At 42.0% G+C, this 23,962-nt stretch overlaps 1 long non-coding RNA gene across 4 annotated transcripts; it reads left to right on the top strand.

Annotated features, from left to right (window-relative positions):
• Positions 1-1,924: 1,924 nt before the first annotated feature.
• Positions 1,925-22,491, top strand: LOC138690350 (uncharacterized). 4 transcript variants are annotated; one of them, XR_011329204.1, is made up of 4 exons: positions 1,925-2,025; positions 2,249-2,403; positions 3,653-3,754; positions 11,042-13,438. It is a non-coding gene; the product is annotated as an uncharacterized lncRNA (long non-coding RNA). The 4 variants fall into 4 exon arrangements; XR_011329205.1 differs by lacking the exons at positions 1,925-2,025; positions 11,042-13,438 and adding an exon at positions 19,433-22,491 and having other exon boundaries at positions 2,059-2,403; XR_011329206.1 differs by lacking the exons at positions 1,925-2,025; positions 11,042-13,438 and adding an exon at positions 19,430-22,491 and having other exon boundaries at positions 2,059-2,403.
• The last annotated feature ends 1,471 nt before the right edge of the window (positions 22,492-23,962 follow it).

Raw genomic sequence — 23,962 nt, 5'->3', positions numbered from 1 at the left:
GTTGTTCTTAAACCCATCAAAGTTACCAACCCGCGGAGAAGATGGATCTGACGTTTCGTGCAATCCATCTCCTGTCTTTTATACTTATTATTTTGCTCAGCAACTTTATTCGAAGGGGCGTGCAATTATTTGGGCTTTATTTTCTATCATCTCCTACTCTTCCTGGCGAGCTGAAGTAGCATCTTCCCACCCCCTCTCTGCACCACAACTTTTGTTTGAGGACCCTGGGGTTAAACCCAGCACAATTTTGTCTGTTTAAAGCCGCAACAACTGACCGCTAATTCGTTCTCACATGAGCAAAGATATTACCATACTAATATTATTATTGGTAAGAAGAGGTAATTGATAACACCACCTGCCACTCTGCAGCAATCACGATGATAAATGTTTCCATCAGAGGGAAATCTGTGCTTGGTCTACCACAGCCTAACCCAAACAGCATGTCAAATGTCAATTATAAAGATGTTTCTTTTCTATTACAATTTTTTTGTGGAAAGCAACTAGCCCCACCACGAGATTTACAGAACCAGTCCACAGCACAACCGTGCCTAAATGTTTCGCCTTAAACATTTGAGTGGTTTTTCCTTTTATTTTATGTCATGCCACCCTTGGATCTAACTAAACATCGATTCATATACACAAAAGCTTATGTTCACACTTAGCAAACTCCAATTACCATCCACTTCCGTTCTTCAACCTACCAGATGATATGTTAATTTAACCAACAATTTTAAATACTTTGTGGAAAATTTGTAATGCACATAGCTGAGGGGATATTATCAAGGCACCGTACATTTAAGCTCAGACACACATGTCATGCACACATATGGATGCATAGGTGCTGTATATATTAAACCACTGTATTCGTATTGCAACGCATGGCTGCCAGCATGTACTCGAGGAAATACACGTAGGCGCACAGTGTGCGTGTCAAACCAGTGCTTTTAGCCCCTTTGCAAAAATCTGTATGCTTCCGAAAATGACAAGTGAGACAAATATTAAAATGTGTTTATATGTATATATATGCATCCCACACACACAGGCACGCACACAAACACACACACAGAAACGATGGAACATTGTTCGCTAACTCTAGCTATATAAATAGTGCCGTCAAGTATAAAAACTTTCATCCCCTTGGCTACAGATATGCTCAGAAGATTATTATTAGTTTGTATTAATAGATGCAGGCCTCAAAAGACGAAATCAGCTATTGATAATTGCAAGAAGTATACAGCAGCTACTGTATCGATCGGCTTGTCCCTTATTCCCCTGGTATAGGAGAGATAAGAAGACACACTCTTTAGTGCAATATAATTTCTTTTGACCTATCTGCTTGCTACAGACTTATGATGAATAGCCGGAGTGGTTAAAGTCCTTTATCACGAAAGTTACCCCTTGATATAATATTGATTCTTTATAACTAGCTCCAAACACAAAAATCAAACTGTCCACTTGACCATCATCATCATCAATATCATCACAAAGGCTCTGGAATAAAGATCAGCACAGGACTGAAAACGCTTTCTATAATCTGCCCACCTAATCTTTATTTGCTGATGATGAAAAGAAAGGGGGGAGTGAGTGAGTGTGTGTGTGTGTGTGTGTGTGTGTGTGTGTGCACGCCGCGGGGGCGGGGGCGAGCGGAACAGGGAATGTCATCTGAACAAATAAAAAAAAAAATTAGGTGAAGAAAAAGACCGTTCAGCCTCCTTCAAAAGAAACCAAATGATGATCAGCGAAGTTAATGATCACGGTTCGAAGCCCCGCTCTCCCGAAGGAGGGGAATCAAGTGCGGGGAAGGCCCGGCGTGATTTTATACCCGGGTGTCGTGTCCCCCCCCCCCGCCCACGACCGAAGCGGTCTGCGGCGAACACAGGGAGTTATGTAAGAAGCAATCACGGCAGGAGTGATATCAAGCAGCATTTTCCTTGGCTGGAGTCAGGACTAACAAGTCGTCTTCTCTCTTTCTCTCGCCTTTCGCCGGTCCACGAAGCGATCCATCATTTATTGCCAGATCACCTGGTGATCCGTTTAAAAAAAAAAAAAATTAAAAAAAAAAAAGGAAAAAAAAAAAGCCCCACGGGGGGGAAAAGAAAAAAAAAAGAGAGACTAGGAAACAAGCCGCTGATGTTTGGGCTGATGCTTAACGTGCAGTATCTATAGGGTGGTGTAGAAAAGAAAGAGCGTAATCCACACGTATATTGCCTTAAATTAACGGTATTTCCTTTGCCTTCCCTCTCCATAGTACCAGCATGCTTTTGCTCAGGGTTGCATTAGCACAATCACCAGTAATTACAAGCGTGTGTACACTGGGAGAATGGAGATGGGGAAGGTGGGAGGTAGGACGTGATTCCCCTTCGGAGCAATCAGGACCGGGAAAGGTTTCATTCCACGCGAACGGTACGTTGATCGTATTTAATGGGCTGGTTAGACTCGCGTCCAAGCCGAGGTGCCATTTCAGCGCAAGTTTGCGCTTTTCAGGCGAGAAGGGGGAGGCGGGGGAAGGGGAAGGGAAGGGAAAGGGATGGGACGAAAGCGCCCACGGCAGCTCAACTTCCATTTACTCCGGCCGGCGCCCCGGGGGAGGACGGCTCCGGGGCCGGGGGGAGGCGGGGGAAGACGCTCTCCACCACGGGCACCCTTCGGGGGGCGAAAAAACGGGGCTGAGGGGCAGACGCCGGCAACGGGGCGGCCGCCTCAGGGCGGGGGACGAAGGAGCCGGACCCGCCCCGCCGGGCCGGGCCGGGTTGTGAGGAGCCGGGCCCGGGCCCAAGCGCTGAGGCGCGGAGCTCTGCCCCGGGCCCGCGCCGAAGCCCCGCGGTGGCGGTTGTAGCCCGCCCGCCCCTCGCTGACAGGAAAGCGGCGGCGGCGGCCGGCTCGGCCCGCTCACACGCCGCTGCCGCCTCCGCCGTGACACCCCCGACAACTTGACCCCACTCGGCAGGTTTCGCGCGTTCCCCCCCCCGCCTCAAGGCAGCTCCAAGCAGCCGCCGGGGCCGCCGCTCCCTCCCCCGGGGCCTTTCCCCGGGTCTCCCCGGCCACGTCCTCCTCCGGCCGGCCGTGGGCCGGAGCCCCCCACGCGTGGGAGCAGCAGCGAGGGCAATTCCTGTCATGGCCCTCCCGCGAAGGGGAGGCTGCGCTCCCTCTGCGAGCGGCTGGTAATCACCGTATTTTAAAAGCTTTCCTCCTTCCCACCCAAGTCCTCAGCACCCTCTCCCTCCGCTCCTCCTCCCCACCGAAATAACAAAAAAAACCAACCCCCAAAAAGGGGGGTGGGTGGGTGGGATGTGGTGAATATCGAGGGGTTGTGGTAAATATCGAGCTGCGCTGAGGCCTTCATCGCTGCTCCTCGTCGGGTCACACAGACATCCCCCTCCCACCCCTAGCAGATACTCAGAAGAATTGTTCACTGACCTTTGCAGTAGATATTGTCAGAGGATGGAATCAGTCAATCAAAAAAAAAAAAAAAAGAAGACAGCCTTTTGTCCGGGTTATGACACCCGACTTGAAATTAATTATAAAACAGGCATCGCAAGTGCACACGGGGACCAGAGGGTATTCTTAAGATTTCAGTGCCTTTGGGGATAGCAAGAGGCAAGGTTTCTCAGCAGACGTGGTCTAACGCGCGATGGTCTCTTCCTAAAACCAGATGATGACAGAAGGAAAAAAAATGAAGAAGTGGAAATGGGCAAGTGCATCACGCTGGCTGGTGGGAGAAGGGCAGAAGGGTGCTTTCACCCTTAAACTACTGGTACGTAGAAAAAGTTGATCAGATGGTGACGGTCGCTGGGGTATTTTTTGTTCGACAATGCATATCTTTACTATGACCTAATGATATGTGTGCTATTGAACTTCACAAAATGCATTCGTGCTTCCCTTGGCAGGTCTAGGTCTAAGAGTTGATGACTAACAAAAGTAATATAGATTAGAATCAATTCCCCTTATCTGGTGACAAAAAATAACATCGTGTCAGCACTGTGTACATCCTATCGTCAAATGACACAATATAATTTGATTAGTTGAATAAATAATCAGCTATGTCCAGACATATAGGTCACCTACTTGCAAATTAGATTATCCTGCTTGGGTACAGGCAGCACCTGATTAGGAAACAGCTTCTCTCTGTGTCACTCTAGCTTCCCTTCAGAAAGAATGTCTGATATTTTCAGATGCAAACGTTTTTGAAAAAGCTTATATATTTTGCAAATCCTACCTGTGTTTTCACGCTCGCATGTAACATTTCTGCAGTCTGTGCTAGAGATGCTGCCTTTACTACCAAAGCTAGCTGAGTTGTCCCTATTTCTCTGAGTATTTGCAAGTTTTAAATGATAGCCCATGTGCTGTGATCTGAAATACAGATAGCTGAAATACAATCTTTTTGAAAACTAAGCAGCATACATTTCCATAAATGATTTTGGCTAACCCACTCTGACTGCACACCCATATAAATAACAGGAATGTGAGAAAGAATAAAGTGTTAGATAAGGGAGCATGGAAACATTTAAATTCTGGAGTCCACACTGAGGAAGATCCTCAAATCTCAAGATAAGTATGTTGGCCTTTCACTGTAAACCATCATGTCACAGGCTGCAAAAACAAGAGAAAGCTCTAAATATGTGCTAAGGCTCTTGAAGGCTGGGGTTTCTGCTGGGTTTGAATCTTTTTGAAAGACACTATTGGCCTGAGGGATCTGTGAAAAACTTTCTTGGCATTTTACTCTTCCCATAACTTGTGAATTTTCACAAATTAAGTATGCAACACCCTGGAATACGTTTTGCTATGAGATGATGTGTGTCAGCTCATACAGCATAGCCTGGGTTAGAATCACTCAGAGGTGTGTAGAGAAACAGGGGAAGGAACAGAAAGCACAGCTTATAATGAATACTTGGTAAAGAGGTGCTATTAAAAAGAAGAAAAAGAGCAGTTTGGGAAAATAAATAGGAGACTCTGAGCCACTTGAGTGGTAAGAGAATAGTGGTAAGGGCAAAAAGGTGAAACAGAGATGATGGGAAGGGAGATTACATGGACAGAGAGAGAAGAGGCCAGTGTGTGACTGTGGGGAGAAAATAAGCGTTTTGGAAACATTAGCACCGCATTCACAGAAGTTAGCAAATGAAAAATTACAGCCTTTATTTTACATAAAGAGTTATGCAAGGTAGGATTCTTAAAAAAGCTTTAGACTCTAAGTAATAGGACAAGATTCTGGAGGATTTAGGTGTATCAAACCTGTGGATCCTATTTAAAACTTTTCTTCTCTGAATGTAGAGTGAAACATCAGTTGTTTGAAAAGTTTCTAGGCATAAACTGGCGCAAAGCTGAATATCTGAAACGGCAGTGTTGCTCTCTTTGGACACGCCATTAATAAAATGAAAGGAAAAAAAAATTCTGCCCTGACACTTTGCTTTGCTTTTTAAGACCTCCAGCAGCTACGAGTGATCAGACCCCAGAAGATATTGTGTATCTCTTGCATATATATTTTATATATATAAGGCACACCCATTAGTTTGAACTGCTCATGATGTGGCCATACAATAGCATACTTTTTCAAGTATGTGCATTTGATTCCTTTGCTAATGTCACCTGACAGCACTTTCATTCACGGTAAACCAGAATGGCAGTGGTAATATTGACTTTCTGGGTTTTTTTTTTCACCACTGAAAGGTGTAAAAAGGTGGTAATGGTGATAGGGGGAGGGACTCAGATAAAATTTATAAAGTGTCACCTTTGGGTTGCAAACATTTACTTAAAGAGTGCAGTAATGCTCCCAACTTGTGATTTTGGCCATTATAGCAAAATCTCTGCCATTCCTGTGATCAAAATCAATTGATCAGTCAATCACCCTGCCTGCCTCTGTCTGCTAATGGGAGTGATACTGCAGAATCAGTTCTCGCCCCCCCTTTGTGAGAATAAAGGAAGAGTTTTATTTCCCAGTTTGGAATCTGTTTCCTGAATGCACCAGCTTTTGTGCGCATGCGTGTATGTATGTATATTTAATAGTTGTATACAGAGGTGTACAGGTATATCCACATAGAACTGAAAACTGTACTTGCATACCTCTTTTCTCTCTCTCATGCACACAGGGCTTGATTTCAAAGTAACACCCAGCCACACACACCTCTTCGCAAAAATGATTATCTTAAGAATCTAAGCAGTCAGTTACAACCTCTGTGACAGTAGCTATGCTGTGTTTTCCTCTGTCAGGTGCAGAGGAGTATCTGTGGTTGAAAGAGCCACCTTTCCCCACAGTGGGAGATTTCTGGCTCAAGTGTATTTATTTTTGTGTGCTCTCAAAGAAAACAAATGCGTCTATCATCTCAGGTGTCACGAGCACAATTTTCAAATGCAGAATCTGACTCATTAAATTAATGAAAAATATGAATTCAATCCATTAGGTACGTTTCTGATAAATTTACAAATACTTAATGTATTATATTCACAGTTAGGCTAGAGAGGCACAGAGACATATGCAAACACAGGGGAGGTGAACCAGAAGGTTGTAGCCCAACCGCTGATTGCTTACGGTTAGAAAAAAAATTTCCATGATGGGCAGGTAATTTTACAGTCAAAGTCAGTAGCGCTTCTGACATTCCTCTAAAGCACCTGGTACAGGCCAATGCCACAGACCGATAACAAATAAGCCAGACAACTGTCCTGTGCCAGCATGACGATGTCTATGTCCTTCTGTTCTCTGGGCAAGTGTGGATTACATCTGTATATCTCTGGTGCTCCCTCTCGTCTGCTTCCCTGTCTCTGCTTCCATGAGAGAGTAATATCAACAATATTTTCACTTAATAGGTCAGCCCCGTATAACCCAGTGCAAGTTACTCTCTCTGAAGTAACCTTCATTTTATTTAATTGTGGAGGAGACTAGAAGAGGGAGGGGGAAGCTGCACAGGGGGAGGACGGACGGCTGTGATGACAGTGCTGTCCTGCAAGTCTGTCTTTCTGCGTGTCAAATCCTGCCAGCAACACGAGGCTGATCACTTAACTGCAACACAAGGCTGGTTGCTGAGCTTCACTGTTTCCCCGAGCACAGAATGGGGCTTAACATGCTGCAAGGTGGACATTGCCTGAGTACGGACAGTGCCGTGCTGTGAACCCAGGCACTCCTGTCAGGAAAGGGAGAGCTCGGCTGCTCCGTTCTCCCCTGCACTGAGCAATGGCAGCAGTTCTCTTAGTTTATCACCAAAGAGCTGACTTAAGCAGAGGGTTTGCTTTTGAGGACACCCCCCCCCCCCCCAATAAGCCTTGGTGCGACATATTGATGTGCATGCAGGTTAGGTAGTCTTGTTGCATTATTTTCAAGTACTTGAGATCCATATAATTTATTTTAATGGTCAAAAATAGGTTAGGTGAGGTGGTGCCACATATGTGTTCTGCATTGCCCGTTTCATTAGCCCAGTTGTTTGGACCCTGCTGCTTTCAGAGAAAGATTTTGCATTTGACACATCATGCTAATATCAGTCATTAGGCACAACTGCATGTGATTGGTGCTCTATAAATACCTATGCACAAGTGGTTTGCAATTGTTGCTATATAAATACCTACCAGAGACAGCTCTGCAGCGGCCCTGAAATAAATGAATCAGATTGTCCTACAAGAAACACATGGACGTAGGTAGTGAGAGAACATTGTTCTAGACTCCTTTGCAGATGTAATGACATCGGTTTCAGGGAGACATGGCCTCATGTCCTGGACCCAGGGATCCGGCAGGTCCTGCTACTAGTGTCAGACTTTGGCAGCTTTGCCTGGCTTCCAGGTAATGCAGCATCAATGGACATGCACAGTGTGGTTTCTCCACCGGCTTCTCTTGCTTAGGGGGGACCAGACCAGGAAAGAGGGTCTGCTGGAAAGCTCGGTGTTGCTGAAATAACTACTCGGAGGACTTCTGCCATGGCTGATCACCAGAGTATGGAGTCTGCCCATCCTTAGTCTCATCACTGAAGTTCTGTCACTGTTTGACAGTTTGTCCCATAGCCTCCAGTGTCTTTCCAAAGTATCGTCAAACCCTCAAGAAAAGCCTTTAGACACAGAGTGGCTGGCCTGTGTAGGGGAGTGATTAGAAACCAGATTCAGATTGTCTTTGTGGTGAGATTTTCAAGTTTTGCATCGAGCATGCAAGGCAAAACTGCTCACATTGGTTGACTCTTCCTATAATTTGAGGGAGAGATACATTCTTCACCTTATCGCAGGAACCATGGATCATACCTCCAGGTGAACGGAGGTGAGAACAAAAACCAGTGAGAAAAAGGTTTTGACTTTGTTGATACAGCTTTGCTGAAAAAACTTTCAGTCCAGGCCAGGTACAGGCAGGAGCTCAGACTTGGGCTGGCTGGGTAGTGAAGACAAACTCTGAACTGCTCCTACACAAACTGGACCTTCAGCGCTGGTGGTGTGTTAGTCCAGCTGGGAAACTCTTCTTGGGTTGGCTCGTCAGGCTGTTGGGAAAGCTGGCTTGAGTTCAGTTGCCGAATGCGAAATGTAGTCCTTAGAGAGATATTGGAGGTTAAGAAGTCCAGGCATTTCGTATGTATGAAGAACAGCAACATCTTAAACATCACTAAGGGAAGGAAACAGTAGGTTGTACAAAAAGCCATGACCATGATAAGGAAAAACATACCAACACCCCTCTAATTTGCCACAGGGCCAAATGTATTCCTGCTTATAGAATTCAGTAGTCTGACACCCCTCATTATTTGGACCTGCTGATCTCAATGGGAACTGCATCCTGATATAACACAGAATCAAATTTGGCTGTTACATCAGATTGGTGTAAGTTACAGTCATTCTGAACATCTGTTGAATCACAATTAAGTATGATTATGTACTTCACCCCCTATAGTCATTTCCTTACCTAATTATATCCAACCACTTTGTATGCCACTATCAAATTTGCCCAGGTATATTTCTGAGTCAGTATTCCTGTAGCTCTGCAAATGCTACGATGTTGAGACAAGAAAGTACTTTTTGAAATTAAGAGCAATTTACAATATGTTACACTTTCAACATTCAATTAAATAATAAAGATATGAGAATAAAATCCTTTTGCAACTCCAGGGAGCCACTGATGGAATAATCTGCAAATAAGATTAAAAGATTTCAGTACAACTAAGATTGCCTTTCATGACCTTAAATGTCATCCACATCAGATTTAATTCCAAACACTGAATTTTTCCTTTTTCATTAGTCAGTCCAGGAGAGAGATCATAATGCTTTATCATGATGTAGAAGATGGGTATTAGTATGTGAATAATGCTTTCTTTTCTAGAAATACATACTGCTCGATTTATATTTCCATTTCAACAGTAAAACCTTTGCTGTATAATGCATGTAAAGCTCCCACCTGCAAACATGATTATTCTGCGCTGTTAACATCACGTTATTATGCAATCAATACTTTGTCATGACTTGCATATTTTTTAGTTCCTCTGGAAATTTGCTTCTTTATAATTCTGACTGAATAAAGAAATCTTTCCTACTATCCAAGTGCATTTTTGATTAGCAATTAGACATTTACACATGAAGAGCAAATCGGATGAAAGAACTATCCCCCTCCCCCCATATAGCACCAAGATGAGTTAGCCTAAGTGAAACTTCAATCGTGCATGAGAAAGTCAGAGGAGGGGAAGGAGGAGGAAGAATTACTTTTTCATTTGGTATTAAAGCAACCATTTAATATGAATTAATTTCATAGACAACCTAATTTTGGTCTGTGCATTGCTGAGTGTATGATCTGAAGCAATTTAACAAAGCCTCCTAGAGTATTATTTGAGTTCGGGCTGAAGAGCTGATACCAGAGCTTCCAGGTGGACCACCTGCCAGAATTGTATTAGAAGATAACCATGAACCATAAGAAGGTTTAATCAGATTCTTTTCAAGAAAAGATTCAGAAATCCACTAGAGTCGCAAGCAAAACTAATTGCCTTGAGTGGGGCATGGGTTTCTATTCTTTCACATTCTACAAGAATATGCAAACTTAGTCCGGCATTATATGTTTCCTGCTTGTTTAAGGAAGATTTCAACTGGCAGCATCAAACCACCCAAATGAAAAAGCAGCAAGTTTCAGAACTCCCCTGCAAGGTATCAGTTACAGAGGCCTCTGTTTCTAGTAGAAGGCTAGTAAGGCAAAGGCATGGAAGGACTTCAGACCTGTCTGTGTAGGAGTCGGGCAGTATGGGAGCCAAGGCTGCCTGGTGTGACTGGAAATCCTGTCCCTGCCCTTGGGAGCCTAGGATGCCTGGATTTCTAAGGGGATCTTTCCTGGCAGGTAACTCACCATCAGAACCACACCTGTGGTTTAAGTAGGATGTATCAAACCAAATATATTTTCACAAAAATTATTTTGCTTCGATAAATGGGTGTTTTCTGATAAGGCTTGGCACTGTCAGAGCATTCTTTACCAGTGTTGGTGACTTCAGTTCTTGTATCCCTGTTATGAGGAGCTGTGATACTACCTGCTTTGTGCTCGGATGCCATAGCTTTCATCCATTCCAAGCATCTGGAAAGCTGCTTGCGTATGTTGGATGGCAAATATAGACACAACATTTCTGCCTGATGTGGTTTGTGCATCAGCCAGATGCATAAGAGCTCCAAAATGCACTAACTGACACGAACTTAAATAGACAAGGCAGTAAGTCTGAGTTAGGACTTGGGCTTTCTAGCTGTCTTCTGCAGGTGTTCTCTAATGCCAGCGCCTATGTTTATGTACTACAGCTTTACCAATACTTTCTCTGATGGATCATAACAATCCCAGTGACACTGTGATGCTCCTAAAATCTCATCATCTAGTATTCAAGAAAGAACCAGTTAGAAGTAGACTGACCTGATTTGTTTAAAGTAGAATACATACTTCTAAACCAGCATTCAAGGACAGATCCTCAGCCGGTGAGAATCTATGAACGATACATATTTGCAAACTTTATTTGACCGCTTACTGAACTGAACTTCATGACAACTCTATGAAATACTTTAGCATTATTCTCCCTGTCGCGTTTCAGATGAGATTGAGGCCAGATGTTAAGACTATTTTTTTTTCTAGTGAGAACTGGTGAGCACAATCCGTGGGACATGCTTTCAGAGGTGCAGGGGACACAGAACCCTTCCTTGTACTAAGGCAGACAACATTAGAACTTGTGTCTCCTGAAGTTCAGTCTGAATTGTCACCACAAGACCACCATCTTGACACTCACCTGTTCCATTTTGCTCTACCCTAAAGGACCATCCAGAAGCGAAAGTCGGATAAGGATGTTTGGCACCATTTACTAACTACACTGTTACAATAGTGGTTTAAGTAACTTTGTGCTCTCTGAATTTGCTTTCACATGCAATCCCAGATATTCTCAATAACTTGTAAATCCTCATGTTTTGGAGCCTCCCTTTGTCTTGCTCTGTTTGCTACATGGTACACACTCCAGCAGCCAAAGTTGTACGGGAAGTGTGGTCTGAATGGCAAAACAGGAGGTTCTCTGCAGAGGATACCCAGCTGTGAACATTTCAAAAGTTTTTTTCATCTGAACCTCTGTGTGTTGATTTCTTTCTCTTTTCCTTGAGTATATGTAGAGCAGAAATATGCAACTGGTTTTCAGTGACACGCTGTTCAGTCTGTGATATATGAAATTTTAAAAAAGTTAACAGCAGTTCACTTGTAAGAGCAAGCTATGAGAGCTCTTACACATGTTGGTACAGAGGGTCAGCATAAGACTTCATGGCAACGGGAGAGAGAAAAATGTGGTTCTTTATAGGACCCAGCTACAGTCACCGTGACTGAAATACAAGTCTTATGTGGAGGACATGTATCAATGTCGTCAATGAGGACAGTAACGATGCACCATAGCATGGAACCAAAAGCACATGAGCAAAGTTGCAAAGGATACAAAATTTCTCTTTCAGAGGAAATATCAGGATTTCAAGATTTATTTTACTTCTGAAGCAGAAAAAAATCAAATCACTTTAAGTGACATTTTCAAAACAATTTCATTTTAAGCCCCAGTCTTTAATCTCAATTTAAAATATAACACAATCTGAAAGAGTAATTTCAAAATGAAAAATGGAGTCAGTGTTCTGAAAAGGTTAATGCCGAGTATTTTAACCTTACTGAAGGAGCTGTAATTGTTTTTCAGATTTTGTTGAAGTTGACACTTCCGTAGAAGAGCTTTGTTTTCAATCAAACAGCAGTTTTCCATTGAAAAAACATTCGTTTGGAAAAGTTCCACTCAAGCTAGCTGAAGCATGGGAGGTTTGTAGATAAGGAGAATATAATTAGCTACAATAGAAATTTTGTCAGAAGGCTAAGGCTAAGAGCTCTCACACACCGGATAAATACCATCGCGCTCCTGAAAAGAGGGCAAGTGACTAGGGCTGTTATTTTGCTTTTCTTTGGAAAGGTTGTTGCTACTGTACTACATCAGTGTCCTCCCTGCCTAATCACAGTTGTTCAACACTGACACAGTGGGGATGAGGAAAGACGACTGCTTACCGAGGACCTGTTTTGGGGAGAGGATTTGATCACATGCTCCGCTTTCGGTGCGTTGGTGGTTACGCTGAGGTCCATGGGACAGCTCTCAAGCAGGAGCTGGGAGACAGCAGCGGCACTGCTGAACTGCCCGTGTTCTGTTCTCTTGGACATCTCCTTCCCAAGATGGGATCTCACAAGATCACGTTGAGGATGGTGGAATTAGGAACCATTGATTTCTGCAGTAACAGGCTTTCTTTTTCTGCTGAGAAACAAAAGACAAAATGAAAAACATATCTACTAGAAATATTACACAAATGTAAATGAAAAAACATTTGCCCCCAGTTTTGAAGATATTATTATTCAGGATTTTCATCCTCTTTTCAGTAGGTGACAGGAAGGGTTGATATGCAGCTGTGCAGTGTATTTTGCTAAGGCACGAATCACTGCGTTAAGGTGAACTTCTTCATCTTGCTGATTTTACAAGGGCACACACTCATTCTTGGAATGTGAGAAGAATCTTCCTTCACAATAAAGTAATACATGCCAAGAAGCACCAGAATGGAGCTGGGGTGGAAGGCAAATAATTTCCTCTGCTAAGAGAAGCAGCATAGAGGAGACTAATTGGCCCAAATATTACTGCTCGATTTCTCACTCAAACTCATTTAGCTAACAAGGGTCAAAGCCCGTTTTCATATTGAAAGGGTAGGATGACTTTTTATTAAGGCAAGTATGGCTTTACTTGTTTTATCGTTGTTTCTACCAAAACAAAATCATGCTGAAGATTACTGTATTCCAATTAGCATCACACTTTGCAAGGAAAGCATCCAACCATTGTAAGAAAATTGTGTTTCTGTATTAAACTAGCTGTCTGTGGAGGCCTGGTGTTCATTTTGCTTTGTTTTTAGTGCTGGCGTAAAACGGGTGCCAAAAATTTACATAGGTTCAAAACTCAGGCACAGTTAGTACAGAAAAAAAATAAAATCACCAAGGGCTATTAAACACGAAACCTGTGGCCCAGGATGTTTTGAGCCACAGACTGTTGGAAGATGCGTTAATATGTCAAGAAGGCATAACAAAATGTTTGCCCAGCCCTCTTCCCTAAACATCCTCTCTCTTCAGAGAAGACTGAAATTACGGGGGTTAAAGCTGCATCTTAAAAGTTATTAGACAAAATACGTTTCAGTGTGGCTGCAAAAGGCAGTCCCTAGAAATCTGAAGGTTCCCAGCTCAGGCAGCCACCAACTTGCTGCTACATCTTTAGCAACGTGTTTTTATGCTGGCGAGGTGCGCATGTAAGCAACAACAGGTTGTTGCTCCTTGCCTGCAAAACAGCGGTTGATTGAATACTTGCTGCAAGTACGTAGCAGTGCAAAGTGAAAAAAAAAACCCCAGTCCAACAAGTTCCTGAAAATGAACTGTCCTAAAAAATGAAATTCCTCACGAATCAAACCTGAGTGGGGCAGAGGAGCAGTCTGTCTGAGCTGGGGCAGCAGTAAGTTATTAAAACATGCTAACAGGACTGCAAGCAACCCATCACTCTTCTCAACTATAACGTGGGAAAAATGTCATAGTGAAGTTGAATTAATTGGACCCGATTTCTGGCACCTATCTCTGAGTGGTGGGACTTTGCACCTCATTCAGTCAACTGAAACTGGTGTACTCAAAGCGGTGCTTCTCTGTGGCCTTGGGTTCCTTGGCTTCCTAGGATTCAAAATGCCCCTAAATTAATGCCCTAAATTAAAAATGCCCTTAAATATTCTAATTTTGCACTGTGTAAGGAGTGTTTCTAGGACTTCCAGGCTGGCCTTGCAGTCTCTCAGACAGAAGTGAGCCGATCTGTTTTCGTTTTACCTGGGTGAATGCACACTGGTAATACTCGTGGTCTGATCCCATATTCTCCTTGCTGCTCCTGTTTGCCTGAAAAAAGAATCACGCAGCTTCTCTCTGATGCATTAGGTACATCACAAGGCGTTGGTGGAGTCCGAATGCAAACAAAATCCAGTGAAATAGTCTTTCCTCCTTCCCTATGCAGAGTGATGACTGGAACCAACGGAAAATTAACTGCAGGTGGCTCAAAATCACTGACACTTTATTGCCTGCTGATTTCTCATTGGAGCACCTCAGTCTCCTTTCATTTACACACATTTCCTCTTTTCCAATGGAAGGGGCACTTAGGAGCAAATAACTTTTCTGTAAATTGGGCCATATGTCTAGTCCTCAAGGGGCCCACAGTTTCAGCCCTCATCTAGAAATTTCAGAATAAATCAGAATGCGACAAACCCTGCGCTAGAAGTACTTTACTGCATATGTGAGAGCTTTTCCCTACAAATGGACTGACTACTTGAATTTGAAATCCTTTGCTCATCTGGAAAGTCTCTGATCCAGTATCTGACAGGAGAAATGCCTCTCCTATCCCAATCTCGAAAGACTTTCTTACTAGATCTTTTCCTGGAAAGCATGTCCAGCAGAGTGTCACAAGCCATCATTTTTCAGTCTAGCCAGCAGTCACCCTTTTCATTAACTTGGCTTTCAATAGATACTGTTTTAAGTGAATATGAAGCCCTCCTGCGATAGCAAAAAGTGCAGATGTAATAATATACATTGCAATATATTTTCAACCCACCAGAGCCATTTCCTCCTCTTTTGTTTCCTTTTATGACCCTGATGTCATTTGGAATAAACTTTAATTGGGTCATTTTGTCATCCGCTGAGCAGCCCCCATTAACAAACCTTTACAGCAGTAAGTGCTAGTAGCGGGATCTCTGTCACAGGCAGTTGCCACTTAGTGAAGTTTCACAAACATATCTTCATTATTTATGCATGCTGTGCTTTATTACAGACACCAGGTGTGAGCCAGGAACACTTCACTACACACAAGCAGCTAAAGAGGTCAGATGTCAGCGTTAGAGTAATAACGATAAAAAACTGAACAAGAGAGGTGTGTTCTCACGTCACTGTCGGTTGTCCTGTGCCTCACGAGGCACTGCAGTCATACTCCTGTTTTATAGTAATGTTTGAAGCGACCGATTCATCACGGTGTTACTGGGAGAACACAAACATCCCCGGTTTCTGATGAACACAAAGGCAACATTTTGACCTTAAGGCTTGCTGTGTTTCAGTGTGAATACCTATGGAAGCACGTATATGATGCCCAAATAAAAGTATGTGTATTATCCAGTGAGGGAGCAAGCACATACTCTTAAAGAATTTGATTTCACACCATTCCTGGTGTAAATGTATACATAGCAGTGGAATTATTTCTGGTTTAAGTTCCTGTGAGGGTGATTAGCATCAGGTTCTCTGTCCGTGTATGCATATATGTATAATGATGAAAAAATGTGACAAAAAAGCGTGTCTCTAAGCTGTAGAAAACACTACATGCAGAATGACTTTATCGATCCGGATTGATTCCACTGAAAGCAAAGAAATTATGACAGATTTAGATCAATGCACGTAAATGAATCATGACCGCGAGTTCCACGGGTGTCATTCTGGTTTCGTTAAAGTTGATGGGAAAAATAGAAATAAATTCCTACAGATTTTGACAGAGGCAAAATCCAGCCTCGGATTTTAAAACTTAGCCAACCTACTACTTTAGAAATGCACATAGGAGTTTTGAATTAGCTGTTAACGTTTCTTCTGCGTTATCATATTGTAGTTGTAATATATGAAAGAATTACAAAATTTAATTAGGGATTGGTTCTTAGGTCATAGCAAAATTGGCACGCTAAACAGACAATAAATGTCTACTTTACTTTTAATTAAACAGCTTCCCCTTAAAGGTTTTTAATCACTGGTTTAGATAAGTGGGATTTGTAATGATTGTTAAGGAACTGTGGAGAGTGGCTGAAAACATGCACCTGCGTGCAGTTAGAAGGGGGTATTATGGAAAATGTTGTTGAGACTGCAGGAAAGCTTTCCTTTATGCTTAATGTGTTGTTAGAATGACGAATAATGTCATAATTCTCACTGAAACTGGAAAGTCCTTTTACAGTAGCCTGTTAAAAGCCTTCTTGATGTTAAGCTTTAAAAAAGCCCTCCATCATTAATGCAGTCCATATTTGGAAAAGTGTGCTTACCAAGAAAGAGTGCAATGTAAAATATTCCAGCTCCACCAAGTGACAGTGAAGCTAACATTTAAGAAATACAGGAGGAAAGAAAATATGAACTTGAAAATTATATTTTAAACTTTCGAACACTTGACTTTTCCTATGTTTTTCTTCCCTTTTTCTGTAAAAGCCCTGGTTATACATATAATCACATCTCCTTGTATTTAGTCTCTGGGTTACTGCTGAAGTAGCCTAATTACAACTGTTAAATCACATATTTATCTGGTAGTTCTTACTTTTTTTTTCGCCACACATTTTTTTTAGAGGGAAGTGAGATTTAAAAATCTTATGGGTACCAATTTCAAGAAAGCTTCAAGCATCTTGACTCAGCCTGTCTCTCTCGCACCACACCTCTTCTCATCCAGGCAGTATTTTGTATAGTGTTTTTTCCATGGACGTATATCCTGCCATTTAAAGCAATATGAAATAATGTGGAAAGACCCTCTGACAGGAAATTAGGAATGACATGTTTAAGATAAAGGGGTGCAGCCACTGAAACGGTGTCTGATGAAGATTTAGAGTGATGGCTGAACCACGTGAATTGTTTATCCATTCTGCCACACTATTGCTGCAAGCCAAGAGAGGTGTAATAATTTATTTGGAAAACCACAGTTTAGTACAGTGAGAAAAAGTAATCTACCACTGCTCTGACAGGCCAGGCAGATAGATATGAAAAAGAGAAACAGATCTATTTCTTGAGATGTAGGCAACAATTATGAATGAAGAGACAGCCACCTTAATATATGAGTTGCCATCTCTCAGCCGCTTCAGCAGATGGCCTACTTCGTGTGCTCTGCTCCAAGTTACTCATTCGAAGGTTTGATATTTCTGAATATAATGCATCGTGAGACTTTTTACAGGTCAGTGCACATATATTAACTACCTTCTTGATTGTGGCAAGCCTGTTCTTCCAATGAGGACAGTTGCATTCGCTGTAAAATAAGTTAGGAAGTCTAAGCTATTTAGCCACCACAGTAACATGACATTATTTTGATTACCAGCATCTACCCCTGAATTTGCCATTCCTCTGCTGTCTCCCTTCTCCTCCGCGTTTCCTGTATTTTCCATCAAGTGGCCCAGCAGCTTTCAAGTACCTGCCTCCACGCCCCGGGGGCTGGTGCCATCCTGCAGCTGTCCGAGGGAGGCTGCAGCCAGCGCAGCCCGAACGCGCTGCCGCTGCTTCACCGCTCTGCCGGCTGGATCTTTCTCATGTCCATTAAAAATGAGAAGTGGGCTGAAATGCCAATTAGATAATGTCGACATTTGGCAAACGGAGCTGTCTGCCGGTTTGCAGGCAGTCTGGGCAGTGTCACAATGAATCTGTCAAGAGGCATCGCGTCTCCCCATGGGATTCAAAATCCAGCTGTCACTCAGAGCTACAGTATCTGGGATTTGGGTGTCAGGGTAGGTGGGGAGGGCCTTGATTTCCCTGTAGAAAGTGGGTGAAATGCCTTTCCTAGATTTCTGTGGCATCCAGTCGACATCCACCAACATGGGACCTGAAGTTACTACATGAAGGAAAAGGTACAATGCATCTCCATGTGAAACTTCCTAGAAGTGCTCCTACAAGATGCTAACTCAAACATTTGTAAAACAATAATGAGCTTGGGTTTTCTGACTACTTCAAACATATAGTTTTGAAAAACTGCAGCATATCCCAAGTTACAAGGCTTTGTAATTCGCTCACGTGAGGTGTAAAAGCTGTTGCACCAAGGTAGAAGAGAATAGAGTGAAGGGCCCTCCTGGAGAGGACATATGCATCAATTCTCACCTCTTCTTTTGATTACGGAAAAACTAAGTATCAAAGTACCAAAGCACATGCTGACAAGTGCATAACTTCACTTCATAAAAAAATGCAAATCTGTATGACATCAAAGAAAAGTTATTTTAAAACAAAGTATCATTCACTTTTTGCTGTTTTTCTTTCTCTTTTCATTAAAACATTTATACAAATTTGCAAAACTGTCTAGTAGTTTCCTCAGAGGAGGGGGGGGAGGAAAGGTAATATTTACCAAGTGCTTGGAGTTGTTGCGGCAAGTCTTGAATGGTTCTGTCCCTCTGTCTCAGAAAAGGAAAGGACTAAAACCATACTGATGAGTCTTAATCTTATTAGAGATCCATGTCTCAGCTGATCCTGTAACACTACAGACTGTCTGCCATGAGTGACACTAGCTTGGGGATTAGGGCGTCAGAGGACCCAAGTGAGAAGCGACATCCAGAATATGAGAAAGTAGATATTGGCCAGGGAAAACCCAGAATATTCAAATGTGATGGAGCAGTCATCCTGTGCAATCAGCCAAAGCCTGCTTGAAGATGACTCATGTCCTGGTACCCTTGACAGCTGGGAGATGCACTGATGTCTTCTGCAAACACAGAAATGCTTTGTGGCTGACTTTTCATAACCTTGGAGCTTGTGGACTTACTTATCCCCATGCAGAGTCCCCACACTGAAGTTTTTCACTCACTTAGAATTAGGATAACTTTTCATATTGAGTTTACACAGACGCCAGCGAGGTAAGAAGGAGGAAGTGCACTGCGCATGTTGATACAAAGCATCATTTCTGAATCAAGCTCACATAGCAATTTAGTCTTTAAAACCACATAGGTAAGATTGCCATTTCAGACAGGTGGGTGTTCTGGCACCATTCTCCTGGCAGGAAAGATGTGACACGTTGAAAGAGAAAACTAGTATTTGTTAAACATGAAAAAAACTATGAATGTTAAACACACAGTGCTTTAACATAGGTGTCAACATAGTAATTAAACCCATAATGTATGCTGCAAAAATCGTGTTTGGTTTTGGGTTTTTTTCCTGCTTTGAAATTCAGCGTTCATTGAGGACTAAGATTTTCATTTCCCTCAGCAGGTTGTGTAAACAAGGAGAGATTGTGCTAGCAGACTCCTGAAGTATCAAGGGCCTGTTCTGCACACAAAGCTACAGAGTCAGCGGCAGAGCTCCGGCTAATACTCAAGATAAGACAGAGTGGTCCCTGGGCCTGTGGTGGGAAAGTGCCCTTATGACACTCAAGCCTGATGAGCTACATCAATTAATGCAAAATGGAGTTTCGAAAACGCAGACTTAGAAAAACAAAGCAACCATTTTCACTTTCCCAAAGTCTACTAGACAGTAATCTGAAAGTCTTTACATCTTGATTTTGTACTGGCCAAGGAAAGCATTTCTTTGTGCTGAAGAAAAGCAGAAGTCTGTTCCTTGCAGTGCAACGCTGGAGAACAGTACTTGGAAGAAGGACGAGTCCGAAGAGATGCGGCTTCAAAATAATTTGGGGAAGCAACCTTCCTCGAGGGAGGTGGGGGAAGGGGAAGAGTAATTTTGAGCCCATTGAAGCAGGCTCACTGGCACTGTGTGGTGTGGGAAGGGGGAAGGTCAGCATGGAGAGCTTGGGATGGTAACTGGAGAATTACACGGAGAGGCACATGTTAGACAGGTTCTGTTGGCCTGAAACCACTTCCTCTGAAGCACAGTCACTTCTCAGAAGAGTTGTAGCCATGTCTCTGCTTTCCACAGCTTCTTGCTAGAAATGAGACAGAATATCGCATGATCCTAGAAGGATCTGTGCCCTAGCAAGCTGCAGAGGAGTCACTCATCCTTGTCATGCTGCTGCCTAACCCCAGATGCTTTCCCCCCTACATCTGTAAAGGCTGTGGGACCCTTCAGTGTCTAACCCTCCCCCCGACATACTGCAAAGAGCAGGCAGAATAAGAGAGGAGCATTGCAATGACTTACTTCTCCACTTATTCACTGACGTTGCTGCATCTTTTCTCCTACGCAGGACTTCCCTGGCTACCTCTTAACATTTCTGCATCCTAGTGTAAAGGAAAGAACCACTTGTACTTATATAACACAAAATTCAATACAAAAGCAAGCTCTCCTGAACCCATCCTACACGCAGGAATTCTACCCCCACCTTTCATGTGACATTGCTGTGCCACATAGGGGAACGTTTTTGGATGATAAGCTTAGCTATCTCAGAGGCCTGTTAAACAATATGGAAATCCCTAGGGCTGTGTAAATGTAAACAATAACTGCAAACTCCTGCCTGGGGGTGGTTTTTTACCCAGCTAGTTGTCTCCATATTTTTAGCATCTCTATTACAGACTTGGGATGTGAAGGAAGATTGCCATATTGTTTGTTCCTGCATTAGTCACCTCTGGAATAATCTAAAAAGGAGTTTGTTTTTTTTTTTTCTTCTAGTAATTGCATGTTCACAAGATAACTTTTTTATACTTATGTGTAAAATTTGGAGTAATTGCTCCAGCAGATAAAATTACTCCCATGTGTAAGTGCTCGTTGGACCAGATCCCCAGTTTGGAGTTCCTTAAGGTGAAAAGCTGCAGTCTTCTGTAATGCAGCAATGCATCTGTCTTCCCTGCAGAAGCTATTTAGCCAGTGATTAGTCCATAGTGCGGTGTAATCACTGTTATTATTTGGAGAGGGGTGAAGGAAGAAATGTAAACAGCAGTTTACTTTTGTGGTGTCAGTGTTTTATCATATACTTAGTGCTTTACCTTATGCCCAATGGATGAAAACAGGCAAACAAACCCAACAGTTCCCCACCAAATTCACTGGGCTTTAATTTCACATATGCCGTCTAGACTGTTTGTTTGTAGACTTGGTTAATGCAAGAAAGGATGTTACCTCTTCTCTGAACTCCGCAATTTCTAGGCAAAACCAAGCCCAATTTAGGGAAGCACTTTGTTAATAGATACTCGCTCTTACAAGAGATAATTTTAAAAAGGTAATAATATTTAAAAAATCACCTTTATGCCTACATACATACTTAAATGCAACACTTAACACCGAACTAATGGAAAGAGATCCGAGTGCATGGGAGTGGGGGACAAGCCATCATTTTTGTATTTAATTTGCACTTTTGATGACACTTCCCATATGATTAGTGGCACTATACCCTCAGACTATTCAGGTAAACAGTTTTCCTTGTTGTGTGCTTGGAATTAAACACTAAACATCACTGGATAAGGAAAAATTAATTCCTTAGGAATGGGGAAAAGGTGGTTGCAGAAACTCTGTCAGGAGATTCATGTTGAGACATAACATCTGAAACAGATTTTAACTGTATAACTGTATTTTGAAATTCTTTATATGGTAGATTTAAGCTTTCCATTTTGCACTGCTTACTCAACATTTTGGTGGCGGTCCATGTAGTTCTTTGTGCTCCCTGGTTCTTACAACACTGAAGGTTTATTATCAACCTCCAGTATTAGTTTTTCTTTATAAAGTTCATCACCACAATCGACAGGAAACAAAGTGCATATAAAACTAAACACCGTGGTTAAGTATTTTCCTGTAATGCTTTAAATCTGGTGTTTAAATGTTTTAAGGGTAATTGGTAAGCACATTTAAAAATTATTACACTAGTGAACAGCACAAGCAATTATTACATTCTATCAGTCACTCAAATAGAGGGATTAATCTATGAAAAAGATTAATTTCCCATATCCTGGAAATGAAATTCTTTTTTCATCAATTATCAATAGTATCAGATGGGTATCTTCCATTACATTTTAAGGAGAAATCTTTACTTATATTAGCAGAGAATTGTGATTATGGAAGACAGGCATGATTACGTCACTGTTATTACTGAATGAATAGATGCCCTTCTACAATACTCATTTTTTAGTGATCATGATGCAACCATCTTGCACTTGGTAATATCAGTATTTATAACTGTAACACAGATACAAGGAAATCTTTTGAAAGGGTAAGTCCCTGAGAGCACAGGCTCTGTCCTTCTCTGTGTTTTGCTGAGTTCAGTGCAATGAAAGCACTTAATAAATAACCATTAATCCAAGATAGCTGCTGACCATTTCAGAGTTTTGATATTTGTATCCATTACTTATCTGTTTTTCTATTTTCCTAATGAAAACTATCAGTTTGCAGAACGATTGTCAGACAGAGATACTTTCTGTGCCCCCTTTGCAAAAAATGCTCTTCCTTTAACTGGCCATTTTAGTCAATAATTTTGCCTATAAGTCACAATACAGTGTTCTCAGTAACTCTTTTACCAATGCCAAATGAAAAGCAAAACAAAATACACATTACAGTAGCTATCTGTATTCTCTGATGGCTTAATAAATCCTCACTAGGCATCTGAACCTGGAGAAAATAAAGAGAAAACAGAAAGAATAAGGTTGGGACCTGATAAGCAGTAGTTTTAATAACCTGATTTATGGCAAATGAAAGAATACATAGGTATTCTTTCTGCTGCTGGTTCATGCAGAATACTATTATTCTGGATGTTAATTGAAATACTGTGTGTTTTCTCTTGCTGTAATAAAAGAAAAAAAATTGCAGCTAAAAGGAGCACATAGCTTTATTAATTCCTCAGCTGAAAATAATAACAATGGATAGATAAAGTAGTATATACCTCCATATACCCCCCCCATCCCTTTGTACCCACACATACAGAAAATAAGTATTTCCTGAGTAATAGCAGATACAGAGTCCACAGTTTCTAGAGCTACATATAAATTTTCTTTATAATTATATTTAGGATGTCTTTATGTAGAAAGGGATAGTAATAGACAAAAGTGATAAATTCTCCTGTTATTAATGCTAGAGTTTGCGTTTCTGCCTGAGCAGTTAGGAAAAGCAAATGTTATTGATGTGTTAAAAGGAAATACTTGTTAATAACTAGATAATTTTAAGATGTTGGGTTCATACCATCTGTTAATCTTAGTTGTGATTAAAGAGGTAATCCTAATGCCCATTATTCCTAATGACAAGACCAAGCAGGCTTAAAGCATTAGCTGTCGGAGGCCAAAGAGAAGAAGCAATGAAGGATATCAGCAATCTTAGCCACAATTGAGGAATTGGCCCGTCCTCTACACAACAAAAGTGATACAAAAGAATTACACCCTCACTAAAGTCTATTTCCTCGTATAATCACACAAAATGATTTTTCTTAAATATGATAATAAATCACAGCAAAAAATCAATGTGGCAGGGCCCAACTGCTATGGCCTGATAACGCATCAATCAATATTTAGTATTTAGATTTTAATTAATACATAGCAAAGCAGAGGCCTTTTAAGAGAGAAATATTATCTCAGATAAAAAATCCTGCACTGTTAGCATGCAAAAGTTGTTGCTCATATCTGTCATTGATCAATCTGCTGGAGTTGTGATTAAAAACCCTTGAAAATATCAGACAAGAGCATAAACCAGACTGAGCCAAAGAGAGGATGTCGTAGGCATCTCAGTCTGCAAAGCCGCTAACATGGGGTGCCGGGAGAACCCAAGGCAGACAATCGCACAGTGTCAGCTGAGCACAAAGTCCATGTCAGCTGAGCACAAAGTCCATCCTTCCAGCATTGCCGAGCGGTAGTCTAACAAACAAATGTGTGACACTTACAG

The sequence above is a fragment of the Haliaeetus albicilla genome, chromosome 21, assembly GCF_947461875.1.
Source record: "Haliaeetus albicilla chromosome 21, bHalAlb1.1, whole genome shotgun sequence".
Lineage (NCBI taxonomy): Eukaryota > Metazoa > Chordata > Aves > Accipitriformes > Accipitridae > Haliaeetus > Haliaeetus albicilla.
The sequence above is the reverse complement of the archived record's forward strand: the minus strand, read 5'-3'. Positions and strand labels throughout refer to the sequence as shown.